The 6,980-nt window shown below is 29.0% G+C and overlaps 1 long non-coding RNA gene across 1 annotated transcript; it reads right to left on the minus strand.

Annotated features, from left to right (window-relative positions):
• Positions 1 to 2,615, minus strand: LOC131623777 (uncharacterized). The gene is made up of 4 exons (XR_009290294.1): positions 2,478 to 2,615; positions 2,178 to 2,292; positions 1,985 to 2,057; positions 1 to 84 (listed from the first exon to the last, which is right to left on the minus strand). It is a non-coding gene; the product is annotated as an uncharacterized LOC131623777 (long non-coding RNA).
• Positions 2,616 to 6,980: the final 4,365 nt, after the last annotated feature.

Genomic DNA, 6,980 nt, shown 5'->3' on the forward strand with positions numbered 1-6,980 from the left:
GTCCCATGCTAATGTAGCTACCTTTTGTGGAGGAGTGAATCGACAACAGTCACAGTGACAAGCTCCTTATTTCCATATATGTGTCTATTCATATAACACCATTGTAATATTGTGATACCTCTAATGAATAATTAATAAAGTTCAACAATTGCTATAATTTTATATAAGCCACACATTCCAATGCTAGTATTATCCTATATTCCAAAAAAGAAAGAACTATGATATTAAGACGGTATAATTTCAACATAAACAAAACAAATAGGAAAATCCTTCAGTTCCTTTTTAACAATTCTTCAATCACCAGTTCAAAAAACTAATATTTGTTAATCACAAAAAGAAAGAACAAAACAGCATACCAAATTTTTTACCAACAAGTTGTTGTATCTCCAATTTGTGTAAAATTGAAATGTAGGAGGCACTTTAGAAGATGGTTTAAAGTTTCAAACACGAGTTCAAAAAAGAGAATTAGAATTGAGGAAACTACAAAATTCGGAAACTAATTTTTTTTTTTATGAATTATAAATTAATTTAATTTTTCAGTTGCATTGTCCATGTTGTCATCAGTCTGTGCTATGTTATCCCTTCCTTGGGCATTATCCTAATTTTGCTTGATTGTCGGGTCTATCAACAATCATTCTTTATTAAATGAATACTTATTACACCTCTGATCTTATTTTAATTTGTTGTGCTAATAAAAACCACAATTACATTAGTGTTTTAAGAGAGCATCTTTCTAGCTCTAAAGTGAATATTTATAAAAAAAGTTTAATATTTTAATTACTTTGGATTCATCAGGGAGCATCTTGGTAGATCCAAAGCAATTATCGTATTTAATTTTTTTTTCTATAAATCTTTAATTTAGAGCTACTAAGTTTAATGTGGGTTTCATTAATATAACAAATGAAGACAAGATTAAATGTGTTATAAGTAACCATTGAAAAAAGGAAGGATGGTTGATGATCCAACAAACTAACCAAGTTGGGCTAAAGTCCAAGGCAGGGACAAAAAAGCTTAGGTAGATGCAAACATGATCCATGCCAATGAAAATAAAATTACTTTATAATATATAATAAAATATTATATAAACAAATGGTAATTTTCCATTATTTAACTTTTCAGTATTACTGTTATTTTTTTACAAAGTCAAACAATAATTTTATTATACTTGCTTTTGTTGATTAAGGCTTTTGTAAACTTATTTTTATACAACTGAAAATTTTCTATACAGGCCATTGATATTTTCTTAAATCTTGATAAATCGTTATGCGTTAAAAACAAATCAATAAATAAGATAACCACTAATTAATAAGTGTACTCTTTAAAATCAACATGATATCCATTTATTATCAATCAATGGTAAACCATAATCATCTACCTATTAAAGAGAGTAACATGTTAGTGTTTAAACTTCGTATTATTTATTTGAACATTTTGCTTAAACATTTTTCTTGCACAGTACATTATGATTACAAGTCTCATTCACAATATTGAAACAAGCCGAAGATATATGTCCGAAGTTGGGACATCTAATAGTGTTAGGCAACTAAATTAAATTATAACCTATATGAATGACAAATTCACAGTAAGTCTAATTCTAATTTAGTCTAGTTCAATTTTCTACACGTGAGAATGTCTTTTTTTTATGAGAATGAAATGAATAATCACTGATTATTAAATTAAATATAAATGGTTGAGATTAAATAATCACTCTCATATAATTATTCATTGAATCATTAATAAATATAATGGTCAATAATTATTTCTTTCATTCTCATATAAATTGTATAGGGTTATAAATATTTTCTATTAATTTTAACGCAATCTCCAAAATTCATTTCCACATTTCTAGCCTAATTTCTATCCTATTAGATTTCATCTATATAAACCATGAGAGAGTTTGGAAATAATCCAGTATACATTTGATAAATAAAAAGTTCAAAAGAACATTAAAATACACAAAAAGTGGAAGCACGTAACGTAGTACCTATGTTTGAGTCATCCTCCACAATTGAATCACCACCATCTTCTAATAACGAATGTGCAATATATGTTCCTATCTGCAACAAATCAAGAAAGACATGATTTGAGTACTAATTAATGAAATTGAAGCTTACCCTTAAAAATCAAAATGATATAAAATGTGTTAAAACAATAAAACACAGCCATGTTAATAACACCTTGTAGAATGATCAAGAACCTCAAGCGTGGTAAGGATCAGAGGCACTCCATCTTCGAACCTCACATTCATTATAGTACCACTGATAAAATAAATATGTCCAATGGCACCATTACCTGTATGTTTATCAGTATCAATGACAAAACATTTTTAAGAGAAAAAGTTATTATATGTAAAACGGGAAGCTAATTAGGTCAAAAAATGAATCAAGAGCTTAGAAGCAATACAATATATAATCGATATAGAAAAAGTTCAAAAGAACATTAAAATACACAAAAATTGGAAACAAACAAATTAGTACCTATGTACGAGTCCTCCCCCACACTTGAATCACCATCATCTTCTAATAAGGAGAAAGGTTTAACATCATAAAATGTAAAGAATATGCAATATGTTAACCAAAAATAGGACCCTAGATAACAATTACCAAATAACACCACCACCCTGAACTAAATGTTGAGCAACATCCAACACAAGCCATGTATATATATAGAAAGAGATTATGAAGTATAGTTTCTTGAGTGTGAAAATAACTTTGACAAAGTTTTCTGTTCAACAAAATGACATATTTACTCTCAACCATAAGCTATGGCTAGTCTTACTTATTTATCTCCACGCAAAAAGGAAGAGATTTCTCCAATCCGTAGGAATTTTCTACTTAAAATTTTGAATTCTATAATATTATAAGTATAATTATATTTTAGTTTAAAAAATTAAAAAGTTTCAAAAACACATAAATTTAAACATTTCTTTGATTTATAATACTTTTAAATGATAATCATTGACCATTATATTAAATATAGATGGTGGAGATTAAATAAACATTCTCATATAATTATTCATTAAATTATTAATTAATAAATCTAATGGTCAATAATTATTCCTTTCATCCTCATATAAATTGTTTAGCATTATAAATCATGAAAGAGTTTGGAAATAATACAGTATACATTTGATAAACAAAATGTTCAAAAGAACATTAAAATACATAAAAATTAAAAGCAAGCAATGTAGTACCTACGTTTGAGTCATACTCCACAATTGAATCACCACCATGTTTTAATAACGAATGTACACTATATGTTCCTATCTACAACAAATCAAGAAAGACATGATTTGAGTACTAATTAATGAAATTGAAGCTTACCCTTAAAAATCAAAATGATATAAAATGTGTTAAAACAATAAAACACAACCATGTTAATAACATCTTGTAGAATGAGCTAGAACCTCAAGCGTGGTAAGGAAGGGAGGCACTCCATCTTCGAATCTCACACTCATTATAGCACCAATGATCAAACAAATATGGCACCATTACTTGTATGTTCATCAGTATCAAAGACAAAACATTTTTGAGAGAAAGAGTTGTTAGTTGAGTGATTGGATGGAGAAAGAAAGTTATTATATGTAAAATGGGAAGCTATTTGTGGGTGTGATTAATTTTTTTTGACAAATATAGGTTTGATTAGTTTGCTACACGCGAATATGGCGTTTAGAACCTATTGACTTTGACACAGTTTTATGTGCAACCACATTTACATTCTCCTCACTCTGGCTAATTTTCACTTATTTATCTCCATGCAAAAGGGAGAAATTTTCTACAATCCCTAAATTTTTTTACTTAAAACTCTTTTTTATTTTTATTTTTATTTTCATTAGGCTATTATTTTATTTAAATTGAATTCTAGAATATTATAAGTATAATTATATTTTTGTTTTAAAAAAGTTTTAAATAGGTCTCATAAAAAATTTATTTAAACATTCTTTTCTAAAATACTTTTAAATGGTAAAATTTCAAAAATATTTAAGTAAATACTACTTTATTAAATTCTCATAAAAAATTGTTTAAACTCTTCTCGTAAAAATATATAATTTCTATCTTTGTAAAATTTCAATATTACTCTTTTAAGAATTACTTTTAAAATATAAAATGAAAATTAAGGTTTTTTAAAATTAATAACAAACTGGTTTGGGTTTACGGCTTTACCGGTAAGATTATTTATGATAATATCTTTAATGTTGAGCTGATGACACTATATTATAATTTGAGTATGTCTTCAAAACTTGACATAAAAGATCTGAAGTGTTAATCTTGCATCAACTCTCCTTTCAAGTTTATCTCAAAGTCTGTAATGTTTAGCATAACTATATCGTGGTATATTAACATGTAATTTCTTCTCCCCTATCACCACATTATCCAAACGCCTCGCAAGCAGCCGCCCATCAACCACCTTCACAAATCTGGAGAAGCCAAATCGTTTACCAAATTTGTTTCTTCTAAGCGAAATTGCCACCTCAATCACATTCCCTATACACCCGAATAAAACGAACAAATCCTTTGCACTTGTAACTTCTGGAAATTCTAAAACATAATAGAAAGTCACCTGCTTGGGTTGAAGAGGCAAATTGTGTTTCCAGCCACCCAACGGAAAATAATCCCACCTCTACTTCTCCACCCCTGGCTGCCAAAATTGGGTGACTTTCCTCCAACCATTCTCCTGCAAAACATACCTCCGATCTCTCATACTATGATAAAATAAGAAGAAACCCTCACCCCTTGAAGAAGGAGATTTGAGCGAAAATCCAAGAAAACCCTACAAATACAAACAGAGAAGATCGAACAAGGCCCAGCGAAAACCCCCGAGCTACAAGAAGACCGCGCTGAGAACAACAACCGCCGAAACCTAAAAGCCCTAAATCGATATCAGACAGTACCTTCTAAACAAGGTCCATGGGCCCTAAAGCCAGGAGTTTAAACCGAAATTGAGAAAGTGCACGATATCTTTCTAGGAGCTCTTCAAGTTCCACCGAGAAAACACAGACACTCGCGCGGCAGATCACCAGAAGTCTACCGGGAGACGCCCTTCTGAAATCGCATTGTACGGAGTACTATACTATTTGCTAAAAAAAATTTCATATCCCCAATATTAGTTAATTCTAAAAATCATAAATTATCACCCATCAAAGAATTAAAAAATCTAAATTATTTTGATGCTTAGTGTCATGTTTTTTGTGAATCAATTGTAAATTGGTGCAAACCTCTATTTTTTCATGAAATACAATATATGCATTGTTTATAAATGTTGACTTGAATTATAGACATGTGATAACCTTTTCATAAATTAGTTGGGCAGTTTTTGTTTGGTTTTGTTACAAATTTAGGTTTTTCCACAACCTAACAAGTTGAAACAATAGCTACCATATATTACGGAGAGATTCCTCAAATGTTTGGTAGATATTCTCTTTGCCATAAGTTTGAATCCCTTTTGAGGTGCTTCAGCTCCCCAATCTTCAAATTTTCTCACATTTCCTACTTCTAAAATCTCTAATACCTTTTTCTTGTGCTTCCTATTTAATCGGAACGGTGATGGTTAGCTAGTAATATGGTTTTTCCATCCCCGATTTCTCCATCCCCACTTTTCTCATCATTAACAATTTAGGGAAGCTGCTTGCATTTTTGTGTGATCATTGACAAAAGAATGTTTCTCAGTTTATCCCTTTCACTAGAACCCTATCTATCATCTACATCTTTTTTGTGGATCTACGTGTTGCAAGTTTAATCAACAATTTATCCAAGATGGAAAAACTTATGGATTGCAAGATACAAGTCAATTAGTAACTATTAAGTTTTGATGATGATATGGTATTTGTAACGCCCCATTTTTATCGTATTTATTTTTATAATTAAAAATCTATGATAATTAAAAATATGTGATAGTTAAAAATATGGTCTTTATATTTAAAAAATAAAAAATAATAACTAAAATATAAATTAGTGTCGGCCTGTCATAAAACTAAAATAAATTAAAATGAGTGCCAAACAAAAAAATAAGTGGGAAACTAAAAAAGTAAATAATATAAATAATAATTAATTGAATGTAGCGTCGGTTGGGCTGACACTAAAACAAAAATATAAATCAAAATACGTTTAATTCCAAACGAAAAAAAAAACAGGGAAATTAAGTAAATTAATAAATAATTCAGAAAACTAAACGTTTAAAAATTAGCGTCGGCCCAGCCGACACTTTGATTCAAAAAATAATAAAATTTATATCAAAATTCAGTCAATTTAAACTTAGCGGCGGTGTCATCATGTCTAGTTGCTCAAGAAAAATAATAATAAAACGAGCACCATATAGCGTCGGAGTCGAATAGTAGAGCATTGTATGTTACAACGTTTATTTTAATAAAGTTATAATTAAGTTCAACGAAGTGGAAATATGTGGAATCAAAGATGCACTATGCAAAAATGGTTCAGTGAAGTCTTCTATTATGTTGCTTATCACATTGATAAAGAAAGGAATAAAGAAAATGTGATCACTTTCAAATTGGTGGCTTGTGATGGGGTTTAATGGAGATTTTAAATTTAAGTAAAGAGAGGAAAAATCAAGAGATTTTGGAATTATCGCATAATGATGAATCTATTTTTAAACGATGATAATGAATATATATTACTAGTACTTTTTTCCAAAAATAGATAACATAAAATCTATTTAATAAAATTTACACATGTAACAAAAATTATTTAATAAAATTGTTTTTCCTTAATATTGTGTTATCATTAAGATCAAATTAAAAATCATTGTTCATTAACCCTATTTCAGTTCAATAATGAATATTGTGGAAGATTGTACGCCGATCTATGAAAAACATTTTCTTCATACCTGAAGGAATAAAGTAGACTGTCGCATTTTCTTCATACTTGAAGGAATAAAATAGATTGTTGTGTTTTCTTAATACATCTTATTTGGTTATGCATTCAAAATTTCACATCACATTTTCGTTGAATTACCTCTTAATATGA

Source organism: Vicia villosa, unplaced genomic scaffold, assembly GCF_029867415.1.
Source record: "Vicia villosa cultivar HV-30 ecotype Madison, WI unplaced genomic scaffold, Vvil1.0 ctg.000078F_1_1_1, whole genome shotgun sequence".
In the NCBI taxonomy this organism is placed as follows: Eukaryota; Viridiplantae; Streptophyta; class Magnoliopsida; order Fabales; family Fabaceae; genus Vicia; species Vicia villosa.